Genomic DNA, 14282 nt, shown 5'->3' on the forward strand with positions numbered 1-14282 from the left:
AAAGAAATAAAAATATTTAGCGTTTCAGAATGAAGAGCTAAACAGACCTTGCAGATCTCCATGTTTATTTTGCCTTCATTAGGTTAAATTTCATAAAATTGAAAAAATCAATACAATTTCCAAATTCTGCTTTGTTCATTGCTTTTATTTATCAACTATTCAAGGAATATGATCTCAAATTTTTAATTATATAGATCTTTAACATTTGGATAGACAATAAATAATTTTATCTACTTTCACTAAAATTTTTACAAAATACAAAATTAAGAGAAGGTAATTTTTTTTAAACCCAGAGCATGTAAACTATTTGCAAGGAATTGATGTTGATTGGAAAACAAAATATTATTTTAATCTACATCCAAGGAAAGTTATTGGAGTATTTTAGAATATTCCAAGTTCCATATATTTATTTTAGCTAAAATGATATCCTTTGCTATACATTATTTATCTGTAATTAATCATTTTTACAGCTTATTTACTGTTCTATCCAAAGGCCAACATATCATGTCAACACTTTCTCTAATACCATTGTAAGGGGCAAGAACAAATTGTACAGAATCCTGCTTCAAAGTAAGCAAAATTATACTATGGAGAAGCCTGATGTAGCCCTAAGCAGGTATTATGAGCAGAGACAGAGGGATATGGGTTAAAGGCAGTTCTTTGAATTAAGGGAGCCTAGAATGAAGTTGAGGAAGGGAAGATGCAAAAGACATACAATTAGACATAAATATTACCTTTACCCCAAATAACTAACTCAGTCATTCCCTTTTTTAACCATTGGCTCAATTCAGTAATCTCCTACTTTGATACACAGCTGTAATGTTTTACCCCCACTTCTTGAGACCATGTATCTCAAGAAAGATGCTACATGACATCTTTTAAGATGCCATTGTGCAAGTAGCAGCAAGTATACACCTGGTCCATTAAAAATGGCCTGTGTAAGAAATAAGATATTCTGTAGAATCCTATGAATCCTGCTACTGCCACTTGGTTTGTTTCAATAGTTGCCAATCCTTGGTTCTTGTTCTTACCTCAGTCTTTGGCATTTCCTGTATGATTCTTGGTAATCATTTTTAGCTGCCCTCCATCATCCCCCTGAACATAACACCTGCTTGTTCTTTATTGGTTCCTCTCACTGCCTTCTTCCTGCAGTCTTGCTGAACCTGCCCCATGTTCTGCATGGTCTGAGAGCTATGTCAAGCATCCTCTTTTATCTATGTTAGCATGTGTATTTGGCCAATTCAGGAAAACAAACAGTTTATGTTAGTATGTAGTTGTCCATCTGGAAGGCCAATTAGGAAACTGCTGCATAAAATAGTCAAAATATTATGAGATTCAGAACTGAAATGGTAGCAGGAGGTTGGAAACATGATGGGTTTAAGAGCTACTGAAGAGACAGAATTAACAGGATTTGATGACTGGCTGGATAATAGAACTAAAGGAGAGAGAAAAGCCATGAATCATGCCTTAATTCTGCCTCAAGAAATGGAGGTAATCATGAACACATTTATTGAAATGGGAAACACAGGAGGAAGAGCAAATTTTAGGGGAGTGAGATGTGATGAATTCAGTTTCAAATAACTGAATTATAGGTGTGTCCATAAGACATCTAAGTTGTGATGTCCAGGGTGCAAATAAATTCAGGGTCTACAGATCAGGCAAGAAATCTGGCATGAGGATACATATTTGAGAATAGAATATTTTAAAAAGACTAAATGATCAAAAGTGTTACAAAGAAAAAAGTCAAGAAGTCACACAGGATAAGAACTGAAACCCATTGGGTTTACCACAAGAGGCTGTTGATGAACATGACTGATAAGAGTTTTAATGCAATGGCGGAGCATAAGCCAGAATTCAGAGGATGCAGAAGTTAATGGAAAGTGAGGGGTGGGAATGTCTTATCTTTACAGTGAGGACAGTGGATTTTTATCTCATCTCAGGATTAAGAACCAGAATTACTTACATATTTTCTAAAAATTTAAAATGAAGTCTTCTACCTCTCTTCCACATCCATTCTCTATTCTTTCTCCTAGGTACCTCTGTTGAGGCAGTTTATTTTATTTATTTATTTTTAAAATATATTTTTACTGAAGCATAGTCAGTTTACAATGTTGTGTCAATTTCTGGTGTACAGCACTGTGCTTCAGTCACATAGGAACATACATACATTCATTCTCATATTCTTCTTCACCATAGGTTATTACAAGATATTGAATATGGTTCCCTATGTTATACAGTATAAACTTGCTGTTTATCTATTTTAAGGCAGTTTATTTTAAAGAGAGAATGTATGTGAAATACTTAACACAAAGCCTAACATAGTAAATGCTCAAGGAATATAATTATAGGCATTCCTAGTTATCTGAATGTAATCCACTTCTGAAAACATATGGGAAGGCAAATTTTTGTGTAGCAAAGCAAATATGTTATTATTTTAAATGGGAAGAACAATAATGCATTCTTAGTACATGTAAAAAACCCAAGCAGTTCCCCTAAACATCATTAAAACACTCTTAGACATCTATATAATAATATACTAAGGATTTATGGATAGTAAAAAACACATAATACTTCCTTATTTAACATTTAATGAACACATTAGTGAATATGTTGGTGTGGTTTGCAGACAGTATCAGGTACAGATTGCATTTTCCTTCTCCGCTGCAATATGTGTTCTAATGTAAATAAGCAAGAAGATAATATGCAAAAAAATACATATTGAATGCAATTAACATAACAAAATAAAATAAACAAGTGAGGCCATTTTTAAAAAAATGGTTACTTTCTAGAGTGAGTTTAGTGATGCGGGAGACGTTTTCACTTAATAATGCAGAACACCTTCAAACCAGACAAACACAAAACCTTGTGTAATTCAGGGAATATCTGAGATGTGAATGCAACATATTCTGCATCCTCTTATACAACTCTCTGGAAACTGGAGATTCATTGTAACAATTAGATTCAAACACTAAATTGGGGGTAAATGTTTTTTAAAGTTGCCAATACTATTACTAGTATTATGTCGCCACATGGTGTAACTGGAGAGGGTTATTATTACGGGACATGAGAAAAGTGCAGCAGTGATTTTCAACTGGGAGTGATTTTGCCTCCCCAGGGACATTTGGCAATGTCTAGGGACGTTTTTGGTCATCACAAAATATGTGGTCCAGGACATAGGATGCTACTAAACATCCTACAATGCACAGGACAGACCCCCACGACAAAAAAAGCCCAGCCCAAAATGCCAGTAGTGCTGAGGTTTAGAAAAAGAGTGAAATCAAACCAGTATTTCAGTGGAAACCTCAGCTGGAACAAGGAACAGACTGAATATTGCAAAATCAGAAGTCGGAATGAATTGATGTTATTAGTGTAGGGAACTATAAAGTGGACCTTTTTCATCAACAGTACTAATAAATAAAAGAAAAGGAGCTACTTTGGGAAGGGACTATGTGGAAAAATATTAAGTTTTAGTTTTTACCATGTTATATTTCAGGTATGGATGGAACATCCAAATGCATGAGATAATTTTAATTAGTGTAGAAGCTTTGGTCTAAATTTTCTGGTTAATCTTTTAAAAAAATATTTAGATACTCTTCAGGTTATAAGTCAACTGATACAGCTGAGCTCTAACTCGTACCATAGATCATACGTTTTTCAAATCAATCTCACTTAATCTTCAAGGAATCACTAGAGAATGGTAATACTACCCCATTTTATGGATGAGAGAAATGAGGCTTAGCTATATTAAGTGACTAAGGTCATACAGCTACTAAATGGTTGTGCTAGGATTTAAATCAATGTCTTTAACTCTAAGTCCTGAGCTTTTTGCTAAAATAGTTTTCTTTTGTTATTCATGCATGCTCTGGTCATTTTAGACAATCTCCTACAACCGTACCTTTAACTGAGCTTAATACATAAATTCCCCTGGCTACAAAACACACACACACACACACACACTTTTTAAAGTACATTTTTTTCTTCTTATAAAAATAATACATGTTAATGTAGAAGTTTGGAAAACAAAAAAAAGCATATGTGAAGAAGGTAAAAATTATCATGTAATTTCACCACTTAGGAATATTTACTACTTTCAGCTAGTGATTTGAATTTTTACTGTTTTACTTTTGCTCTTTTGCTTTGTTGATGGTTATGCTGATGTACAGTGACATTTCTAAACTGAATCATGAAGAATTAGAAAGAGGAGACGAAAGGAAAGAGGGTACAAAAATTAGAGAATTAGCTCTCAAATTCATAAAGAAGAAACTTGAGTGAGTTGGGGGGGGGGGGAGAGGAGGGAGAGAGGATAATTTCCAGAACCTCTTTTTGCCCAAGGAGTACAAGGAACTTGATAAATCTTAGTTCATCTGTCATCGCTGTTCTCCGCTAATGACAAGATTAAATGGAAGCTACACTCTCCTGAGTGCTTATCATTTGCAAAGCAGTACTAAGAGCTTTACTCACATTATCTCATCTTATCCCTGCAGCAACCTTGGGTAGGATATTATTATTTCTAACTTAGAGAAGAAACTTAGGCTTCAAGAGGTTTTAAAAACTTGCCAGGTTCCACATCTGGCTAGTGGAGAAATGAGCATTCAAAACCAAATCTGTCTGGCTACGGAGGCAGTGTTCTTCCTCTTTGCTAGGCTGCCTCCTCTCTCGGAAGGGAATCTGGTGTAGAAAGTACGTAATTCAGGAAAGCGAGGGCGGAACTGAAGGAGGTCTTGGGATCACTGGCATGGAACACTTTTTCCTGGTTACTAGCTCTGACTTCCTTTTCTTTTCCATTTGTAGGAGCGAGCTGATATTTGGCCTCTGAAATGTGGTCCCAAGCTTGGGTCACTGGATGCCTTAGTGTGTGATGAGGAATGCATGTCGGAAGACTACTATGTGCCTGACACACAGTAGGCTCTCACTGGTGTGCTGAATGAATGACCCGAGGGAGGGGACTCCAGCAAACCGAAGGTCATTTCTCTGGAGCAACTTTCATAATAAGCTGGGCCAAACTCCTACTGAAGTTTACCACTTACTTATTTAGGATAGCCGAATTTCAACAGATGGGGGCTAACCGAAATTACCTTTCCCTGCTAGCTTGCTTAAAATTAGACCACTGCTCTTGGAAAAAAGAACACTAGCATTTAAAATTGTATGATGACAAATTATCACATTTTGTCTCAAATTTAAAATAAATAAATGTATTCTTTTGCTTTTGACAAAGTGTTTGGAAAACATAGTCTTTGGCTTTGAGTTTTAGGTTGTAGAATGAAGCTGTTGTGGACAAATAAATAATAGTAGAGCTATTTTCCCAGCTAGGCTTCTAGGTTAGGAATATTCCACATATCTGTGGAAACATGCTCTCCTGATAAAACTCCAGACAATCACTGGTTTTCTACAAGAAGATCTATATTCATCTAGTCACAGACATTTATAAGCATAATTGTTGGGTAATTGTCTGTGTTTATTTTTATGATAAATGTTTCAAAGCTGCTGTTCTCTGGGGTTTTCACATAAAGGAAGATACTTGTTGGAATTTTAACCACACTACAATTAAAATGAAATGTAATCAATAAAATATTAATGCAGGTATGTTTGAAGATCAATTACCTAATGGTTAGGTCCATACCCATCATTCTTTAGCTTTCTGAAGGTCAATATATAGCAGAGTCAATGAGTTAACCAGCAAACCAAAAACATAGTATCTGTCTAGTTGTGAGTCTATTATTAATTCCTTAATAAAGTGCATGACTTGATATGAGTTTAAGCTGCCTATTCTTTTTAAAACCTTCTGCCAGAGTGGGTTGCTACTTTAAAGTCTGGGATTAGTGAATAATATTTTTAATGCTAGGTATCATTATAATACCATAGGAAGTAGACAGAATCAAAGGATGTTAAAGTAAGAAATGACTAGGAAGATCCCTTCCCCACCCTTTCCCACTAAAAATCAGTGAAGACAAGAGGGTTGCTCAATGTCTCACAGTTAGTTGGGACCTGGCACCCAGGTCTCCTGGTTCCTCGGCTCTTGCTCGCAAAACACCAAGCCACTGAATTTCTAGATCCTAACCCGGGGTCTGGTTCTGCAGATACTGTGGGTAATTTGCCTTGCAACTTGTAGGACTGGCCTGTGTTCTTTGTTTTCTAAGCAGAGTGCAGTAAGAATTAAGTAGGTGAAAGCAGAAGGGAGCAGCTTGCACTAACTGAAAATGCAGTCTCACAGTGGCAGGTGCCCTGGGCACTTTGTAAGGCTGCTTTCGGTGAGGGTGATCCGCCTATCTCCCACTCAGAAGTGAGTGTCTGAAGTGACTAGCACCAGCTTTAATCTTATGAAAAGTATCACCTCTAAGTCCCAGGCAGATGGATGGAACTCCTTGGAGTTCCTGCCAAGTAAAATGGATTATTGAAAAATAGTGATATCTCAATCGTCAGTATGTTCACAGTTTTATGTTCACAGTAGAAGTCAAAAAATAACAATGAATTTCCCTGCTCATTTTCCATTACTACTTTCTATGCGAGTCAGCTTTAGTTACTCATTTTACTCCATGCTAGGTAACAGAAAGATTCTAAGCTTTGGTCATTTGTGTAACTCTAGCAGCCCTACAAAGGAGAAAGTAGTCTTTTTTTTTTTTTTAATAGTCAGTTACAATGTGTCAGTTTCTGATGTACAGCACAACGTCCTAGTCATGCATATACATACATATATTCATTTTCATATTCTTTTTCATTAAAGGTTATTACAGGATATTGAATGTAGTTCCCTGTGCTATACAGAAGAAATTTATTTTTGAAATATTTTTATATATACTGGCTAGCTTTTGCAAATCTCAAATTCCCAAATTTATCCCTTCCCACCTCCTTTCCCCTGGTAACCATAAGATTGTTTACTATGTCTGAGAGTCTGTTTTTGTTTTGTAAATGAGTTCATTAGTATCTTCTTTTTTTCTTTTTTTAGATTCCACATACGAGTGGTATCATATGGTATTTTTCTTACTCTTTCTGGCTTACTTCACTTAGAATGATAATCTCTAGGTCCATCCATGTTGCTTCAAATGGCATTATTTTATTCTTTTTTATGACTGAGTAGTATTCCATTATAAAAATATACCACAGCTTCTTTATCCAGTCACCTGTTGATGGACATTTAGGTTGCTTCCATGTCTTAGCTATTGTAAATAGTGCTGCTATGGATACTGAGGAGTATGTATCTTTTTGAATTAGAGTTCCCTCCAGATATATGCCCAGGAGTAGAATTGCTGGATCATAAGATAAGCCTATTTTTAATTTTTTGAGCAATCTCCGTACTATTTTCCATAATGGCTGCACCAAACTACATTCCCACCAGCAGTGTAGGAGGGTTCCCTTTTCTCTACACCCTTTCCAGCAGAGCTACAGTAATCAAAACAGCATGGTACTGGCATAAAAACAGACATATGGATCAATGAAACAGAAGAGAGAGCCCAGAAATAAATCTACAGACTTATGGTCAATTAATCTCGACAAAGGAGGCAAGAATATACAATGGAGAAAAGACAAGTCTCTTCAGCAAGTGGTGTTGGGAAAACTGGACAGCAGCATGTAAAACAATGAAGCTAGAACACTCCCTTACACCATATACAAAAATCAACTCAAAATGGATTAAAAACTTAAACATAAGACAAGATACAATAAACCTCCTAGAGGAAAACAAAGGAAAAGCATTCTCGGACATAAATCTTAGCAATGTTCTCTTAAGACAGTCTACCCAGGCAATAGCAATAACAGCAAAAATTAACAAATGGGACCTAATTAAACTTATAAGCTTTTGCACAGCAGAGGAAATCATAAGCAAAACAAAAAAATCTACAGAATTGGAGAAAATATTTGCAAATGATGTGACTGACAAAGGTTTAATTTCCAGAACATATAAACAGCTCATACAACTTAATAAGAAAAAAACAAACAGCCCAATCCAAAAATAGACATAAGAGCTAAACAAGCAGTTCTGCAGTGAAGACATACAAATGGCCAATAGGCACATGAAAAAATGCTCAATATCAGTAATTATCAGAGAAATGCAAATCAAAACTACAGTGAGGTATCACCTCACACCAGTCAGAATGGTCATCCTTCAGAAGTCCACGAACGAGAAAGTAAAGTTCTTGAACCGAGGTTTCACTCTGTGTCTAACTGTACAAGCTTATAGCAAGAAACAAACACAAAGTTATAAGCAGAAATAGCTATTCATTTCAGTTTTTAAAACAATCACTTTCATCATGTAAATGGTCACTGGGCCATTAGAGCAAGCTGAAGTTGAGTAAGTTTGGCAATATTACCAAAACTGCATCAATTCTTTATCAAAATACAGCTACTTTGTTAAACTGATCACAGCATTTGCCTTTCGGCGCCACTAAAAATCGTTTTGACTGATTTAATGACATTTTCCAATTTGATTGTTAGATAAAGGTCTTCTGCAACAACCAGATCACATTGACCAGCTGAATCCTCACTCCTGCTCTTATTCACACTTCCTCATTATCTTTTCATGTCTGAACAAGTTACCCAGAGTCACGGAGGAGAGAGAAGAGTCAGCTTCTCCTACCAGATGTCTGTGTCTCAGCTTTTCAAACACCAGCAGAGTAACGTACCTCTGTGTCTCCGGCGTGTCTGTAAATTGCAATCCCTGACTTCCAGCATAATAAACTGTGATAGCTGGCAGAGGCCTTGGACAACATACAACCCAGTGTTTCCCAGGTTGAGGGATGTGTACCATTAGTGTGTACAAGATAATTTTAGGAGGCATGTCGATGTTGAACAATACAATGAAAAACTCACTACATTTCAGGTTTTTTGAGACTTCTAATTGTATCAAGAAGAAAGTCAGGCTGGTGCTGACAAAGAACTATCCAACAGTTTTCCTTTTTAAGAAATAGAAGGCAAGCCTCAGGCTCAGTCTTTAGCAGGCAACAGTGTGGAGCTAGAACTTAACAGGACTATACGGTTTTCATGAAGTTAATTTTTTCCTGGTTATTGTCTGTTTACGGCAGGGCCACAAAACTTCCTTTTAAAACACAATTGTTTAAGTTAAAAATAAGTTAATTTAAAGATAAAAATTCAGTAAAAATTACTGCAGTGGTATTTGCACAGTAGTTCGAATATTAAATAAAGGCTGTAGTCACTTATATGTTAAAAACCACGATGTCTGTGTGAGTGACTACAGCTGGGGCAGCTGGAGACCACCTGTTTCACTGGACAGAGAGGAAACCCCAAGCCTCAAGAGGACAGAGCATCCCAAAGTCAGGGCTGCAGTCTATGGGCCACTCAGCAAGTACATATCACCCCTTCATTTGAATCATTTCCAAAAAATGACAAGTATAAATAACTTTCCTCAAAGTGGCCTTTTCCTCATCACTTTGTGAACAATATACATTAAGTCTGACCTTGAAAAACAAACAAGCAAAAAATTTCTTCATTCTCATGGCTAGATAAGGTTATTGAAGAGGAACTCAGTTTAGCTCTTAGGAAAATTAAACTAGATTTGTGAGACATGAGTTAGTTAAAAAGACAAGTGGGGAAAAAATTCCCCAGTATGAAACTTTAAGTTTAAATTCAAAGCTTAACAAGTATTTTTTTTTCTCTTTTGAGGTTAGTTTTCCTAAGTAAATCAAACTGTTTTATTTTGTTTTAAATTTATAAGTCTTGAATACTTGGAAACATAGCAAGACTAATTTTCTAACCAATGAATTTTTTTTAAAACATGTACAAGAGTTCATTGAAATACAAAGCTAAAATGCTACTAGGGAAAAGTTCACGTTAAGGGGAAATTATGTGTCTTGCAAATCTTAAAAATATTATAATTAAACTTATGATCTGAGAAAAGAAACCTAGAGGTTTTCATGAAACCCAAAGATTCTTGACAGAAACTATCTCTGCAAGATGTGAGAGGAATGTAAACACAATTTCCTTCCACTAAAAGAGACTCTGGGCCTCAGAGGTACTGGCCACTCAGCTAAGGAGATATTCCGGAGGACAAGGAACAAAATTTCAGAATGATAGAATGGTCACTGGACTACTGGCTTTTTTAAGAAATTCAATAAAAGATTTCCGCTTATTATCTTGTCCACTTATTTTCTGTTAACTGAAGCCTGTCCCTCGTTGCAGGAATGGAGGAGGAGAAAAGGTGGGCAGCAGGGTCAAACTGGTTAATCAATCCGTTGGGTGTTCCGGTCTGCACTGTATGTGGAAAGAGGTGGACCAGCATAAGCATTTAATATGTTTAAAGTTCCAGGCGGGTGGGAACTAATTCCTTAACTCTGCTCTGTCTCAGTTTCTTTTACTCGAACCATGGGACTAATAGACATCTGTGTCACTGAGTGGTCTAAAGGAAGAACTAACAGCTACTAACGAAGTATGAAGTCCAAGTGTTGAAATGGGAAATAATTAGGCTGCTTCTCTTAATGCCTAAGTAACAACCAGGTTGTAAACTAGGGACAGAGGAAATTTACTACTTTTTTCAAGTAACTAATACCCTCCCGTATTAAGGACTCCCATTTTCAGACCCTGTGACATTTCATTCCTGATTCTGAGAGCTCAGGTGAATAGCCATGAGAGGAGGTTCAGTCTCTGGCATATTCAAAGGCGCCGTATTGCCTGACACTACGGAATCAGTGACGGGAGGCTGCTGGACATAGCTCATCAGGGGAGAAAGATATTGCTCTGTTCTCTCAGATTTTCTTCTAAGAATTCATGAGTAGACTTCTTTCTGATGTAGCGTATCTGACCAAGCAGATGTGGCAACCTTGTGAAACTGGGGATCACCTGTGAACCATTCTCACAAGGGCCAGAACTCATCTTGACAGCATCCTGACTCACTCGTGAGACTGCCGTCATCCCTTATCCAGGATTATCATGTCATGCACCATAGTGATGCAGGATTCCATCTCAGTGCCCAACCTTTATAAACGTCTCTCCTGTAACCTCCCTTGAAAAGAAAGAGGGGCTAGACTAGAAAGCAACACGCCTTGTGTGTGAAGACTCCACAATGCTTCTCTAGCAACCTGTGTCAGCGTGAGCCGGTTTAGTTTCTGTGACCCACAAGTGACTTTTAAGTCTTTGCTTTTGCTTAGAAGTTTTAACGGCTTTATATGTGCTGAAAACCTCTCCTGGTCCATCAGCGAGGAATCAGACACAAAGAGCTATTTACTTATTTATCAATACCACGTCATCCTATAGTTGTATTGTCATTGGAATAGACCGCAATACTCAGCCTTCCATTCAGATGTTTCTTCTACAATTCAGCACCCAGTAGCATCCTCTGTCTTAGCTTTCACCCTTTCATCTCCGGTCCGCCTCTGCTCATTTGTGAAGGATGTTACGGGGGCCCCACTTACAGATTAGGGAACTGAGCCTCGAGGTGTACTTTACTCAAAGTATGTGCAAGCATATCTCATTTTATCGCAATTTGCTTTATTGTGCTTCACAGATACTGTGTGGTTTCTTTTATTTTCCCCCCACAAATTGAAGGTTTGTGGTGACCTTGCATCGAGCAAGTCTATCAGCGTTATTTTTCCAACAGCATTTGTTCACTTTATGTCTCTGTCATATTTTGGCAATTCTCACAGTATTTCAAAATTTAATCATTATTTTATTTTTTTATAGTGACCTGTGATCAGTGATCTTTGATGTTACTATTATAATCCTTTTAGGGCACCACAAACCATGCCCATATAAGACAGTGAACTTAACTAATGTTCTGACTGCTCGCTCCACTGACCAGCCGTTCCCCATCTCCCTCTCTTTCCTCGGGTCTCCCATTGTCTGAGACACAACAATATTGACAATAGGCCAATTAATAACCCTTTCATGGCCTCTAAGTATTCAACTGAAAGGAAGGGTCACACATCTCTCAGTTTAAGTCAAAAGGTAGAAATAATTAAGCTTAGTGAGGAAGGCATGTTGAAAGCCGAGACAGGCCAAAAGCTAGGTCTCTAGTGCCAAACAGCCAGCCAAGTTTTAAATGCAAAAGAAAAGTTCTTGAAGGAAATTAAAAGTGCTACTTCAGTGAACACATGAATGATAAGAAAGTAAAATAGCCTTATGGCTGATATGGAGAAAGTTTTAATGGTCTGGATAGAAAGTCAAACCAGCTACAACATTCCCTTAAGCCAAAACCTAATCCAGAGCAAGGCCCTAACTCTCTGCAATTCTGTGAAGGCTGAGAGAGGTGAGGAAGCTGCAGAAGGAAAGTTTCAAGTTAACAGAGGTTGGTTCATGAGGTTGAAGGAAAGACACCACCTCCAAAATCAGAGGTGAAGCAGCAATTGCTGATGCAGAAGCTGCAGCAAGTTATCCAGAAGACCTAGGTGAGACCATCAATGAAGGTGATTACACCACAACTGATTTTCAAGGTAGATGAAACAGCCTTCTTTCAGAAGAAAATGCCATCTAGGACTTTAATTGCTAGAGAGGAGAAGTCAATACCTGGCTTCAAAGCTTCAAAGGACAGACTGAATCTAATTTTGGGCTCATGCAGCTTGTGACTTTAAATTGAAGTGCTCGTTTACCATTTTGAAAAGCCCAAGACCCTTAAGAATGACGCTGAACCTCCTCTGCCTGTGCTCTCTAAATGGTACCAGAAAGCCTGGGCGACAGCACTTCTGCTTACAACGTGGCTCGCTGAATATTTTAAGCCCATTGTTGAGACCTAAAGCTCAGGAAAAAAATATTCATTTCAAAATATTACTGCTCATTGACAATGTACCCGGTCACCCCAGATTAATGATGTTTTCATGGCTGCCAACAAAACACCCATTCTACAGCCTATGGATCAAGGAGTACTTTCAACTTTCAAGTCTTATTAATTAAGAAACACATTTTGTAAGGCCATAGCTGCCACACACAGTGATTCCTCTGATGGATCTGGACAAAGCAAATTGAAAAATTTCTGGAAAAAATTCACCATTCTAGATGCCATTAAAAATATTTGTGATTCATGGGAAGAGGTCAAAAAATCAGCATTGACAGGAATTGGAAAGAATTGATTCTAACCCTCATGGATGACCTCGAGGGGGTCAAGACTTCAGTGGAGGAAGAGCTGCAGCTGTGGCGGAAATAACTACAGAACTTGAAATAGAAGTGTAGCCTGAAGATGTGACTGAACGGCTACAATCTCATGATCAAATGTTAACAGGTGAGGGGTTGCTTCTTATGGATGAGCAAAGAAAATAGAAGAAATCTACTCCTGATGAAGTTGCTGTGCAGATTACTGCAATGACAACAAAAGATTTAGAATATTACATAAACTTAGTTGATAAGGCAGTGACTGGGTTTGAGAGGTTGACTCCAACTTTGAAAGAAGTTCTACCATTGGTAAAGTGCTATCAAACAGTGTTTCATGCTACAGAGAAATTGCTTGTGAAAGAGTCAGCAAGGCAAGCTTCATCACTGTCTTATTTTAAGAAATTGCTACAGCCACCCCAACTTTCTGCAACCACCACCTGATCAGCAGCCATCAGCATCAAGGCAAGGGCCTCCACCAGCAAAAAGATGGTGACTCGCAGAAGGCTCACATAATGGTTAGCATTTTTTAGCAATAAAGTAGTTTTTAATTAAGGCTCGTACATTGTTTTTGGTGCATGATGCTATTGCACACTGCATAGACTACAGAACAGTGTAAACATATTGTGGACTGGGAAACCAAAAAAATTGTGACTTACCTTATTGAAATATTCACTTTCCTGTGGTGGTCTGGAACCGAACCGGCAAGATCTTCAAGGTTTGCCTGTACCTAGCTGACAGAGGAGAAGTCACCTTAGTTAGCTATATAAAGCATTCATTCTTTTCAGTAAAAAAAACAAACAAAAAAAAAAAAACAACACTAATTTTGTTGCCAGGGCTTCTGACTCAGTAGTCATTCATCTTTCATGTCAGTCTTCCTAAACTGACCTACTGCTTAGCTCTTCTGCTCAGCAAATACGGGCCACGCTATTTAGTTGAATGGAAGTCACCTGGAATTTTCCCCACCACCACCCTCCCCGCCCCTCTGTCAATAGCACACATACCTTTGCCCTTTAACCAGTCATGTAAGAATTTTCTTATTCTCTGTTATCCATAAGTACTTAAAGAGAGCTTTAAATAATTCTCTAAAGGAAACTAGTGTTATTTGCAACCTTAATAATTCACTTGTGCAAAATTTAAATTTTCTAATGAGATACTATAAATTAAAAATATTATTGGATCTTTTGGTTTCATCATATTTGCTTGAGGAAATGACCAGAGCTTGACCCCTCAGATATATAATCATCACAGAAAAAGTG

General features: G+C 37.4%; 1 long non-coding RNA gene across 2 annotated transcripts in view; it reads left to right on the forward strand.

The window, feature by feature from the left end:
* The window catches only part of LOC105099636 (uncharacterized), a 42972-nt gene that overhangs the window by 21083 nt on the left and 7607 nt on the right, over positions 1–14282 (forward strand). Inside the window, exon 3 of one of the 2 annotated variants that reach the window (XR_838112.3) lies at positions 4792–5749. The exons of the other annotated variant lie outside the window; for it this stretch is intronic. This is a non-coding gene — a long non-coding RNA (uncharacterized LOC105099636). Of the gene's footprint in view, positions 1–4791; positions 5750–14282 lie in introns of those variants that run through there. 2 annotated transcript variants of the gene reach the window in all.

This window comes from Camelus dromedarius, chromosome 3 (assembly GCF_036321535.1).
Source record: "Camelus dromedarius isolate mCamDro1 chromosome 3, mCamDro1.pat, whole genome shotgun sequence".
NCBI lineage: Eukaryota > Metazoa > Chordata > Mammalia > Artiodactyla > Camelidae > Camelus > Camelus dromedarius.